Source organism: Melopsittacus undulatus, unplaced genomic scaffold (assembly GCF_012275295.1).
Source record: "Melopsittacus undulatus isolate bMelUnd1 unplaced genomic scaffold, bMelUnd1.mat.Z mat_scaffold_650_arrow_ctg1, whole genome shotgun sequence".
NCBI lineage: Eukaryota > Metazoa > Chordata > Aves > Psittaciformes > Psittaculidae > Melopsittacus > Melopsittacus undulatus.
In genome coordinates this window covers 28,682-42,352 of record NW_022994491.1, presented here as the reverse complement: position 1 = coordinate 42,352, position 13,671 = coordinate 28,682, and the positions used below count along the sequence as shown (strand labels likewise).

Genomic DNA, 13,671 nt, shown 5'->3' with positions numbered 1-13,671 from the left:
TGGTAGGTGATCTACAGGGTGAAAGCAGCCCAAGAAATTGCTTGGTTCCTTTTATACACAGGGCTCTGGAATGACATGGCATATCCTAAGAAGGCCTTGATGTTTGCTGCTGTGAGTTAGCTGAATACATGGAGGCTTTTGCCCCACACATAAAGCAGCTTAATTCTTCTGTGAAACGGAGGCAGACAAGACAGATAGGGAGGTAATGTCAATAGTATTATAACTGCCACAAGATCGATGCTCTAGGCCAGAAGAGAACTTTAGATGCCCCTCAGGGGAAGACAAGACCTTGGTTGCAGCATCTGTCTTGACCTCCATTAAGGCTTCTGTGGCAGGGCACAGCATCAGCGCTCCTGACTCTAGGAGTGAGGAACATGGGGAGCACAGGGGTATTTTAGTTAGGCTGCAGATGGATCTGCTCTGTTAACAGAGCATGTAATGAGGGATATAGCTGGGGAACCTCCACTGCTCTCTATTGGCAGTTACTGGAATGGGGCTTGCTATTAGTTTTCCAAAAATTGGCAGCTCTTGGTAGAAAGGTGTTGGGGTTTATAATTCCATTGACTCACTACACCTATACCTTAATAAAAAATTGTAAGACAATGAAATAAACACCAGGGAGGCTGGTTGTAGGATTTGACATCACCAGCAGTGCTGAGTATCAAATCGGCTTGGATTGAGGGCTTGGTGCAATGTTGGCTGGGAATGAACAGTATCACTAGACTGTTGTTACTCTGCCTTGTAAATGCTGTGTTAATCTTCTGGTCTTTGGGCAGCTTTTATATTTCAGCCATTTTTTTGCTGATGATAGTAATCATAAGAAAACCGTAAGTGTTTAGATCAGATAACTTCCTTTAATTCTAAGCACACTTAGAACTCAGATAAAATATTCACAGTGAAATTGCATTTAAAATAAATGGATTTTCCCCTTATCAGTGTCTTCTGCCTCTACATCATTTTTTCATTCTCGGATTCATCAATAATTAAGTGTGAAATATGTGTCACTGTTGTCTTATTCTGAAAATACTTTACAAGACCACCTATAGTTCTCATCTCTTTCCTGTAGGTGTTGATAATGGAAGTGCTAAGAAGTAAAGCATATAAGAATGCAAAAACCCCTCGGTAGTTCCATTTTGACATTATCTGAAAATTGCTAGGAGCTTGATGGATAAAGGGGTAAGAGGAACCTTGGTCTCCAAGATACATCTCTGTGTAAGACTGAAACTATCACTTAATTACATTCTGAACCCTTCCTAACAGAAATCTGACCAAATTCCTCCACCACCCTTGCCCCACAAAAATACTGTCTGATTATATCTGCAAACATCTGGTACCACATGGGAAGCCAACAGCATGGAGCAAAGCAGTCTCTTTGTATACCCTGTACGTTATCCGTCCCTTTAGTAGGACTGAAAAGAATAGGCAACAATGAAAACTGCAAAACAAACCCTGGAAGAACCTGTGTTATTGGTTCCCATTGATGTAGGAAATCATGTTAGCGACTGTCAGGAACATTAATATAAAGAAAAACCCCTGCCATTCTTCTATCTCTTCTACATTTCATTCCACCCCGTAATGTTTGGGTAGGGCTTTTTTCCCCTCCAGTTTTCTGTATTTTTCCACCATGGAAACTTTATGCAGCCTGAGCAAAGAAATACATTCAATTATAGAAAGCTGCTGAGGTAGTGTTGAGTGTCTTGTGACATGATAATTTCTAACACAAAATGAAAGTCTCTATGATGTAAAAGCTTATATATAAGTTTTTATAGGCTTCATATATTCTGCGTACTTGACATTATACAAGTTCTGGAAATTTAGAGATAAAGATTATTTCAATTAGTCCTTCCATGTTATATCTAGAATGGTTATTATGGATCTTAAAATATTAACTTGTGTGGAATGTAAGGTAGAAAGACAGCAAGAGGTTTTGATAGTGTCAAGAATTTCACATTGGGAAGCTCAGCTGTCTGAAGTTGTTTGGTCTGTGGACTTTAATAGCGTGAGAGAGAATCCTTCAAACGTGTTAGCACCATCTGTAATTGAAAAAAACTCCAACAAACCACATGAAAACCATTTTATACTCTGCAGCATATTAATATTTTGAGTGCAGCTGGGAAGATCTCACCAAGAGATACTATGAGAAATAAAACTGATTGTAGGATTCAAGCCTGTGCAGTTTCATTTGAATGGTAGTGGTTTGCTAGAATAGAGATGAGACCACCCAGGCTTAGGGCTGCAGCTTGCAATCATTTTTGTCTCCTGTGTACATGCTTGAAAAAAAACCCCAAAAGCTGACACTTGATTAACAGCACAAGCATGTTATTAACAGATATACTCAGGGATTAATGATTTTTCCCTCTTAAATTTGAGATTTTTTTCCTGTAAATGATTTGAAGGGATTAATTCCAGTACTGGCACAGGATTGCTGGATCTATCCAGTTTGCTTCTAGTATAAATTGCTACTTATTTTAAGGTAAAATTTTGGTGTTGCTGTCATTGTCTCAGATAGTGGATGATGGCAATATTGTAAGAGTGCCTAGATATATAAATTTGCAGGTGTTTCACTCTAGCATTTTCTGACATTATGAAGTACTGCAGTATCTGGTTCTAATGCTTGTACATGCTACGTACTTTAAACCTGGCAAGAGAAGTAATCTGAAACTATTGCTTTTCTGATATGTGTGATAATTTTTAAAACCATGAGCTTTTAAAAAGTTTTAACAAAAAATGTAGCAGAAAAGACTTTGAAGTATATATGCATTTGGGAGTGATATTTTAATAGGGACTGTAAGGATAGGACAAGGGCTGATGGGTACAAACTAAAACGGGAGAAGTTCAAATTAGATATAAGGAAGAAGTTCTTTACTGTGAGGCTGGTGAGGCACTGGAACAGACTGCCCAGAGAAGCAGTAAATGCTCCATCCCTGGCAGTGTTCAAGGCCAGGTTGGACAGAGCCTTGGGAAACATGGTCTAGGGTGAGGCGTCCCCTCCCATGGCAGGGGGTTGGAACTAGATGATCTAAAGGACCTTTCCAACCCAAATAATTATATTATTCTATGAATATAACTATAGCATGAATTCTGTCACAGTTTTGTGTCCAACATGCAGACAGAAGCGGGAATTGGATACTAGTGTACAAGAAATAGTTTCATCTACATTTGTTGCCATTGTTGACAGCTCAAATTGGTATTTTAATATTAGACACTGTATTTCAGTCTTTGAAAACACTGAAAATACAGGTCTAGCCAACACATGTAATTCTATTTCTTTAGCTTTTAGGCATTGTTTTTCCTTCATCTGCCAGGCTGTTCCCAGCTTAGTAAAACTTATAGGATTGGTGGTGTCCAATGTCATACAGTAATGTAGGAACATAAAGGCACAAAATTGTTGGAGTCTTTGTTTTGCAGCCTGCATAAAATTGCCAGGAGGATGCTCATGACAGCATTAATTTCTTCTGAAGTTACCGATTTTTCCTTTAAAATATTAAGAAACACAATTTTCAAGGTATAATAGATATGTACTAGGTTATAAGCTGAAATACTCATAAGTAAGGTAAAGTATTACTTAAGAACTTTAGACTAATTGCCGAATGCTGGAAACACAATTATTTAGTGTAAGTGAACTGTGTTTTACACAGTAGATTCATCCAATGGATGATCACTAATAAACATTCAGGTGTAAGAAGTAATTGTTAGTTATTTGTGGGTAAGAGAGACATTTTTGTTTGTTCAAATGTGATTATGATCTTTAAATAGGTAAATGTTCAGGGCAGTTGTTTGATGCTAAAGAAGGATTCCCTAAATTCTTAATGAATAATTCATATAATGTGTCATGTTTGTATCCAGCCAAGGTCATTGTCATTTTGGGGCTAAAACCTGTGTATAAGAATGCAACAAAGGCACAATGCGTGACCCAAAGAGCTTGCAGTTTAAATATATGAGAGAAACAAAATGTTTTCTATTGTACAAACACAACATGATGTGAAGGTAATGCAGTGGCCTATAGTACCCTACATTTTAATAGCTCTTCTCAGTGTGTGTATAATGAAATCACGGAGATTTCTTTTCAAGGTAAATCTCTCCAATGTAAATTTGAAGTCCATGTACTCTTTGACTTTGTCTCCTTAAAAGTCTTGTGTAAAACTTGAAGGTAGCAGTACAGTAGGGGATATCAAAAGGAGATTTGGAGCTTAGTAAGGATTCTTCTGAGTGTTTGAAATTTTCAACTGATGCTATGAAAAGGAAGTCGGGGCTGTGTCTTTATAAACAGGAAACTAAATGCCTTTCAGTTGGTATAACAAAAAATAAGATTAACTTAATTACAGAAGGAAATGTACTTGGGATCCTAGTATCACGAGATGCACTGCATAAATTCATGTCCTGAGGGACTGGTAACATGAACTTCTGCAGTTCATCATTTGGAAGTTGCAGAAGAGCTCAAAAAGCCTTTGTGTACTTGCAGTTTACTATGGCCATAACCCACATATGTGCCACTGCCAACAGAAAATCAGTGCAGGTTCCATGTGCCAGGCATGGTGTTTTCTAGCATAATCAAATCAATACTGTAAAAGCCATTGGTATGCTTTCATGTAGATTACTGTAAGCAGTCACCTTAAAAATATGTATCACTTTATTGGAGTGAATAAAAAAAGGAGCTACTATTCTGTTTACAGTAAGGGCAGTATATCTTTTGGAAAGGTCTTTCCAAGTCTTGTTTACATTAATAAAATTAAAGCTGAGGAGCTACACTATCCTATGGTTACATCAGTGGAAAAAATACCAAGAATAGGCAATAATTATTTAGTTGAAAATAGTGGTATGTAATCAAATTGATATAGATTGGCTGTGAATAAATATAAACTTAGTATTGGTAGTAGAAAAAACTTTACTGGTTTTGTGGCTGTGTTACTGTTAGACAGTTTCACTTGGACAAATGGTGAGCTATGATATTTGTATACCTCAGTATCAAAATTCCTGCAGCTGCTGCGTGTGGTGACAAATCTTTTGGCTGGCCTGAATTTGATTTTTCTTAGCACCCTTTTTCTTTGCTTTTAGAAGAACAAATAGCTCAGAGGCACAGCCTCACTTTAGCTGCACTTGAAAATGATGTGCCAAGTTCCATACAGGTAAGATGAAAGAATTAAAGATTACCTTCAGTTGCCTGTAATTACTTGCACTGTATTCATCTCTGACTGTGAGACTGTGTACAAAGTAAGGTACAAGCACCTCATTTGTACAAATACACCTTTTTTTTCCTAAATTTACCAATGTACTTATTTGATACTTCTGACTTAGCATCTTCTGGTTTTGTCTTTGATATGTATTTCCAGCAATTTGACTGTAACTCCTTCTGTTGTGCATGTAATTTATCAGGTTGTGTTTAATGAAATACGAAGATTTAAAAGAGCACTGAGAATTGCCTTCTTACTTGATTTTTTTTTATGAGAATCCAACAAATCTGATCATAGAGGTATCTCCCTTTGAATGTGACAGCTTTGCTTTCAAGGCAAACACAGCAGTGGTGCAGCTTATGCCCCTGAACTACCTTCAAAGGAGCTTACTATAAAGAGAAACCAGAAGCAGCTGAGTGGCCTGTGAAAACACCTCATGTATCTTGCGCTTCTGAGAAAGAAGGTAATTTATGTACTACTTAGAATGAAAAGTCTACTGGACATAGTATGTGTGGTCCTGTTCAGCACTGATTCACACACTGTTGACCCGCTTTAGGGCAGAACTCTGAGCCCCTCAGTTACACCAGGGAAGAGTTTTCATGGACACTTGCTGGCAATTATTTTATTTTCACAGAGCCATTAGAAGTTGTACTCCCTGATTCATCACAGGGCATAAAGATACCACAATTGCACAATTATCTGTGATTTAAAAATTAAGCTTTTTAGATGTGAAGTGATCACACCAGTAAGACACATTTAATCAGGCATGGAAATAGGCATCCCCATTGGCTTTTGCCCCCACTAGCACTGATGTGCTTTGGTTTAGAATAGGGTTACATTCCTCCTGCTCTTCTAGTGAGAAAAAGACTGATTGCCCATGAATCATTTTAATCAGTATCATTCTGAAATAAAATGATGTGCTTAAATGGTGCTTAAAGACCAATCATCCACCAAAGTTGAACTTTGCCTGGCTGAGGGTGCCTGAGCCCGGGTCTGTCAGCACTGGGCTCAGCGGCTGCTGGCTCAGCTTGCCCAGGCTGAGGAGCAAAGGTCTCCTCCTGCCCAGGACACGGCTGTGGGGATGCCTGCAGGGAGCCCCAGCTCTGTCCTGGTGGGGTGAATCCCATACCCAGGACACCCCATGTGCCTCCTGTGGCAGCACAAGGGCTCTGGGCACAAACTGCTCTTTGGGGTTTTCTCTCTGGATTGAACAGGTTTTCCTCTCTTTCCAATGTCCTCACTGAACAGCTCTGGAGCTACAAGCCCTGCCCTCCCCAGCGCTGCGGGATGCTCAGCACAGCCCCAGGGTGATGCAGGAGGTGACCGCAGTGATGTGACACCAGGGGTTGCATCAGCAGCAGGGACACACAGCGTGGCACAAGCCAGCCCCACGGCATCAAGGGGCGGTGAAGGGTTCTGGGGTGCACAGTGGGGCCAGCAGCACTGTGGTGGCACTGACCCACTGGGCTGGTGGGTACAGATCCGGAGATGGTGCCAAGTGGAGGCCACCCCATGTCCGTCTCCTGCCTCAGCACGTGGCCATGGGCTCCTGCACATTCCCAGGGGGTATTTCTTAAGGTGTCTTTTGGGGACAGCATTTTTGGTTCTTTCCCTCTTCCTTTCCAAGCCTGAAGACTTCAGCAGGACCAGTTCATCCCAGACAAGCTCCAGAAGGGTCAGGAAGCAGCGATCTGGGCTCCCCTCACCTGCTCCTGCAGGTGACGTGTGCCAAGGCTGTTCCATGCGGGCAGCAGCAGCAGCCGATGAGTCACGGGCATTGCCTCCCCTGCCTGCGGCCGTGCCCGGTTTCACTTTCCTTCTTGCACCCACAACTTCCCATGTCCTGGAATTTCTTGTCTGATGCATTCCATTAGGGAAGTGTTTCTTGGAGAAGCAGGCATGCAGAGGAACACTAAATGCAATACACACAACTACTGCAAAGGGATGAAATAATGGTCCCTTATAGCTGACTCTGTTTTCTTCTTCTTTTTCTGAGTTCATGCACTGTATCTATTCATATGCCCACATGCCAGCTTTGTGGACAGGTTCTGTTCTGAGTGACAGAACAATAATGGTCCCCTGTGGTTCACTCAACCACGCATCTGTTATATATTGCAAAAGCTGCTTTGATATGACCAGGCACACTGACAAAGATAGTCTTGTTTTCAGCCATATAACCCAACCTTTATGAGCTCTTCTGGAATTAGTGATTCCTGGTTAAACTAATCTGGGTGAAAGGTATAGAAATGATTTTCACCCTCCAAATCTGTGTGTGAAGAGGACCTCTGAAGGTAAACCACCCAAGAAGTAACCAAGAGGTTTGCAGACAGTGCTGCCATTTATCTCTGGATGTTCCTCTCACAGATGGGAATTGCTGTATGAAGGTGGATGTAACTCAGGGACTGAGATGCACAGACCTGTCTAATATCATGGAGGTCTGTCAGAGGCCCCAGAATTAACGTTCATTAAGACCTAGTGCCCAGAAGCTGAGGGCATCACAGGAAAGCCTGCATTACCAGCTGCAAAGACAGGCTTTGGCAGCAGAGCGGGGCTGGCCAAAGCTGCATGGAGGCATCTCCAAGCCCAAACTGGCCAAGGCAAGCCTCAACCTTAGCCTGTAGGCTTTGTGCTCCCAACTCTTTTCTTTCTCCTGCAGAGCTTTCAGTGGCCCAGTGCACACAGCGCCCCGTTGATGTTGTCTTCTTGCTGGACGGCTCTGAAAGGATTGGGGAGCAGAACTTCCACAGGGCCCATCGCTTTGTGGAGGACGTAGCCCGACAGCTTACATTGGCCAACAGCAACAGTGGCAACATGAACGCCCGGGTCGCACTGCTGCAGTACGGCAGTGAGAGGGACCAGAACGTGGTCTTCCCATTGACCTACAACCTGACGGAAATCTCCAATGCCCTGGCACAGATCAAGTACCTGGACTCCTCCTCCAACATCAGGTCAGCCATCATACACGCCATCAACAACATCGTGCTCAGCCCAGGAGATGGGCAGCGACTCACACGGCGCAATGCAGAGCTCTCCTTCGTCTTCATCACTGATGGCATCACAGGAAGCAAGAACCTGGAAGAGGCCATCAACTCCATGAAGAAGCAAGACGTCATGCCCACCGTGGTGGCTCTTGGGAGCGATGTAGACATGGATGTCCTGCTGAAGCTTGGCCTTGGGGACCGGGCAGCCATCTTCCGGGAGAAGGACTATGACAGCCTCTCTCAGCCCAGCTTCTTCGACAGGTTCATTAGGTGGATATGTTGAATGAAGGGATGCACGTCTCACCCTCGGCACTATACACCCCCTGAGATCCCGTTTTATTTCTTCCCCCTGTATGGTTGCTAGCAACAATGAGTTGGCCCAGAACAGCTGCCGCTGGGTCCTCCTTTCTAGCCAAAATCCAGAGCTCCTTTGTGATTTTCCTGATGAAAAGTTGTGTATCTTACATTTATGGTGCTAATTAAAGCCAAGATCAAAGCAGGACACAGAGCCATACGATATGCTTCTGTAAAGCTTTACACACACCAAGCCATGACTTGTGTACATACTGTAATCCTAGGAGGGCTTATCAGAGAAGCAAGAAACCCTTCCAGTGTGGCAGGACAAATGGATATCTTTAGTTCTCAAAACCCCTCAGTATCCCTCAGTGTCCTATGAGGAGTTTTGTGGCTACAACATCCCCTGTTCTTTAGCAAACCTTCTTCCACATTATCCCATCTCTTTACTTCTCTTGGTACTTCTGTCCTGAGAGGAATGAGTGAGTTTATGACACATTCAAATGCTCAGCAACTTGCTTTCCTTTTGCATGGCCCTTGATGGCACGCTCCCCTTTCCCAGGAGCAACAGGATGGTGAGCGGCTTTGCTGCCTTCTACAGTTGTCTGCAGATGCTCTCTTTGGGGTTCTGCCTATGCTAAATGTCACAGAGGGACCATATCCCACTTGCTCCCTTCTTCCATTTCGATCTTCACCAGAACCTGTTCGTGCATTACTGTGCCCAAACTCCTGGCTGAGAGGAGCATTGTGCCCCCCAGCATCTCACCAACCACTGGGAGCTGCCTCCCTGTCATCCCAAGGTGTTCAAAGTAATCAAGTGCCTTCTTCCCACCAGTACCTGCTGAGCAGTGCCCAGATTTGAACTTGAATTTTGCTGTCTGCAAAAATAAACAATCTCTTTTCACCCTACCCTGAAAAAAGCCTCTTTATTCTGTGGTTTGTCTTTGATTTTAAACACTTCTAACAACCAGCACAAGCTTTCTGACAATGCATATCTGGGGATGGATGTTTGCACTTTGGGAGCTGCTTTCTGGAGCACCTGACAGTGCACTCTGTGTACACACTATATGCAGATGGACTTTGATGTCAGTAAGTGAGGATACCCATGTTGGTGGCAGTGTTATGGAGGACACTATGTGTAGCTGATGCCCAGCACCAGCTTTCTGTCCTGGCACCTTAGGCTGAGGGGCAGAGGCTGGACACTGGGACTTAAAGAGCTGGTGTTTGGGTCACCCAAGACCCCCTAGGAGATGGAGCCCGGTCTGGTCCTGCCTGGGGGCAGGGATCGCGTTTCCAGGCTGTCCATGCACAGCCGGCTCCGTGCTGCAGCGGCACCAGCTCCGGGCACACAAAGCCCCGCCGGGAGACGTGAACCTCGGGGCTGCCGTCGGTGCCGGGGATGCGGCTGCCCCTGCTTTGCTGCTCGGGGCGCTCCGTACGGGGGTCATTGCCCAAAAGCGGCCCCGTGGGGCTCTGGCTGACGAGGGGGGCGCGGATGGGTCCCGGTGGAAGGGAGAAGCCGCTGCCGAGAGCCACAGGTGGGGTTAAACGGGAAGAGAGGAGCGGTGCGGTGGGAACCGGGGTGGAGCTGGAGTTGTGGGGGTTTGGCTGCAGCTTTCCCCAAGCTCCGCGTGTTGTGCCCGGGAGGAAGCAGGAGGGAGAGATCAGAGGCTCAGATGGGTACGGGGGTGGCGGCTGCGGATGATGGGGCTGTAGGGACGCCGCGGTCGGGGAAGCAGCAGGCGGGAGATAGGACCCGGGCGGCATCGCCGGGAGGGGCGGGGCCTGGCTAATTAGGGGGCGGGGATATGCTGGTTGTGGGCGGAGTCACGTGGTGACGCACGCGCCATCTCTATAAAAGGCGAGCACCTGGTAAGCCGGGGCGTGGCGCCGGCGGCTCCTCCATTGCGGTGAGTGTGGGGTCCTGGTGCATCCGGTTCTCCGTGTCCCGGAGCCATCCCCGGCCCCTTCCCGAGAGCTCCCGGCGGCTCCAGCGGGCGCTGCTGCTCCGCAGAGCCGGGACCGACACCGGGGAGGGGCCCCGGGCTCCGGCACACGCGGCCGAGTGCTGGGAGCGGAGCCCGAGGGCTGAGCCTGGGTTGGGGCCGCGCTCGGAGCTGGGCAATGGAGTCCTGAGAGTTGGAGTCTGGAAACCAAGCGGGGCCGGTTCGGGTTCAGAACCAGGGACCGGGGGCTGGGGGCTGGACCCGGGGTCACTAAAACCGGGTTTGGGGCTCGGCAATGGAGACCAAGCCCCACGTGTTGGAGTCTGGAGCCCGGCTCACGGGGTCAGTTGCGGGGCTCAGAGAGAGCTCGAGCTGCCCAAAGCAGGTTCCGAGCTGGGTCGGGCTGGTATCGGTTGGTGGCTGCTGAGCCATTGCATTGTGCATCACTTGTGTTCATTGGTTTTAACCTTCCCTTTTGTCCCCTTTAGCTTTATATTCTGTCCCCTTGTTACTTCCCTTATCATTATTAGTAGTAGGACTTGTGTTATCATGTATTTAATTTATATTATACATTTTCTGTTGTATATTGTTAAGTTCTGGGCCCCTCACTACAAGGGAGACATGAAGGGGACTTGGCTGGTGGGAAGGGCAGGAGCACAGCACATTGCACTCTAAGCATCATCTTGTGCCTTTGAACCCTGCAGGTGCCCAATGGGCTGGAGGCTGTGAGCATGGAGAGCAAGGGCTGCCTGAGCAGCGGACGGTGAAGAGACAGATGGGACATCGTTGGAACGCAGGCCCAAGGAGAGGCCCCGTGCAGGTAAGGACACACTGGGGACACAGTGTAGGGTATTTGCAGGTTGTCCTCTTGGCAGGGATACAGGCAGTAGTTAAGGGGTGCAGGCAGTGGCAGGAGGGGAAGTGTAGGTGTCAGGCTGGGTAGCTGCAGGTGCAATTTGCCTATTGCAGGTTTCAGGTTGGGAAGCATAGGGGTTAGATGGTATAACAAAGGTGTTAGTTTGGGTAGTGCTGGTGTCACTTTGGGTATTACAGGTGTTAGGTTGGATCCTGTAGGGTGGCACTTTGGGAACCAGAGGTGTCAGGCTGGGTAGAGTAGGTGGCACTTGAGGTGGCATTAGGTTGGCTGTCATAGGTGTTAGATTGGGTAGTGTCAGCGTTACTTTGGGTGTCATAGGTAGTTAGGTTGGGTATCATAGTGTTAGGCTGGGTATTGTGGGTGGCACTTTGTGTATTACAGTTGTCAGGTTGGATCCTGTGGTAGGTGGCACTTTGGGAACCGCAGGTGTTAGGTTGGGCAGCAGAGGTGGTACATTGGGCATTGGAGGTGTCAGGCTGGGTAGAGTAGGTGGCACTTGAGGTGGCATTAGGTTGGCTGTCATAGGTGTTAGATTGGGTAGTGTCAGTGTTACTTTGGGTGTCATAGGTGTTAGGTTGGGTATCATAGTGTTAGGCTGGGTATTGTGGGTGGCACTTTGTGTATTACAGTTGTCAGGTTGGATCCTGTGGTAGGTGGCACTTTGGGAACCGCAGGTGTTAGGTTGGGCAGCAGAGGTAGTACATTGGGCATTGGAGGTGTCAGGCTGGGTAGAGTAGGTGGCACTTGAAGTGGTGTTAGGTTGGATATCATTGGTGTTAGCTTGGCTGCTGTGGGTGGCACTTTGGGAACCAGAGGGGTTAGGTTGGCTGTTGTAGGTGGCACTTGGGGTGCTGTAGCTGTTAGTCTGGGTATCATAAGCAGCACTTTGGGTAGTGTAGGTATCAGGCTTGGTACTATGGGTGGCACTTTGGGAACCAATTGTGTTAATTTGGGTAGCAAAGGTGACACTTCTGACTCAGGGTTAGCACAGCTTTATTAGACTGGTTCTATCTGAGGTGCTTGGAAGTTGGACAACTTGGGTTGCACTTTGTGTACTGTAGGTGTTAGGTTGGGGGGGGTGGGAGGCGGGTAGGAAAAGGGGTAGAGGGTGGGGGGGGCGGGGGGGGGACGGAGGGGTGGGAGGGGAGGGGGGAGGGGGAGGGAGGGAGGGGTGGGAGGGGGGGGGGGGTGGGAGGGGAGGGGGGGGGATGGGAGGGGAGGGGGGGGTGGGGGGGGTGGGGGGGGCGGGTGGGGGGGCGGGGGGGGGGGGGGGGGGGGGGGGGGGGGGGGGGACCAGGGGGGACCCGGACACTCTGTCCTCCAGATAAGACATCTCTATATATACAAAGACAGCAGTACAGCAGTCCCCTCCTTCACCCCCCCCCCCCCCCCCACCCACCCCCCCCCACCCCACCCCCTCCCCCCACCCTCCTCCCTCCCCCCACCCCCCCAGGAGGGAGTTAGGGGGGGAGGGAGGCCTCCCTCCCCCCCTAACTCCCTCCCTCCCTCCCCAGAGGGCTTAGGGGGGGCAGGGAGGGGCTTCCACTAAGCCCCTCCCTGCCCCCCCTAAGCCCTCCCCCATCCCCTCCCCTAACCCCTTCCGTCCCCCCAACCCCTTCCCTCTGCTCTGGAGGGGAGGGGCTAGGGGGAGGGAGGGGGTTCTTATACCTGTCCAGAGTCCGTCCCAAACGTCGTACCCCTTCTGGAATCGCAGCTCTCTTCAGGGACCATCCCGGGGTGCTCGACCTGTCCCTGCAAGAAGAACACCCATCACCACCAATCTCTTCATGCGTCTGCCACTGGCCACCTTTCCTACCCACCACCAGCCCAACCTGCTTCCTCCCCACACATCTTGGCCTTGTGGCACTCCTAGCCCCACACTGTGGCCATGCTGCATCCTTCTATCTGTCCTGTATCATCTTCTGCTTCTCCACTGGTATGTGGAGCATGGGCAGACTGTGCCTGGTCCCTCCTCCAGGCCTTTGCTTCCCTGGCTTTTCCCAGCTGGCTCCCACATGTACACAGCTGTGCAGATCCTTCCCAAATAACAGCCTTCATCCTGTGGGATGGAATAAACCTCCTTTCCACACACAGACTTCAATGGCTGCCTCCTGCATCTTCTTTGTCCTCCTCCTCCTAAGAACCCCCTCACACCATGAGCACAAAACATCACCTTGCACCTGGCAGTCCACACACCTGGATGATGCCATCTCCCATGTCAGCCTTTAGTGCTGAGCAAGAGTTGTCCAACTTCCAAGCACCTCTGATGGAGCCAGTCTAATAAAGCTGTGCTAACCCTGAGTCAAAAGTGCCACCTTTGCTACCCAAATTAACACAATTGGTTCCCAAAGTGCCACCCATAGTACCAAGCCTGATACCTCACTACCCAAAGTGCCGTTTAC

General features: G+C 47.7%; 1 long non-coding RNA gene across 2 annotated transcripts; it reads left to right on the top strand.

The window, feature by feature from the left end:
• Positions 1-10,337: 10,337 nt before the first annotated feature.
• LOC117438819 (uncharacterized) lies at positions 10,338-13,370 on the top strand. 2 transcript variants are annotated; one of them, XR_004551042.1, is made up of 3 exons: positions 10,338-10,356; positions 11,097-11,212; positions 12,984-13,370. It is a non-coding gene; the product is annotated as an uncharacterized lncRNA (long non-coding RNA). The 2 variants fall into 2 exon arrangements; XR_004551043.1 differs by lacking the exon at positions 10,338-10,356 and adding an exon at positions 10,716-10,734.
• The last annotated feature ends 301 nt before the right edge of the window (positions 13,371-13,671 follow it).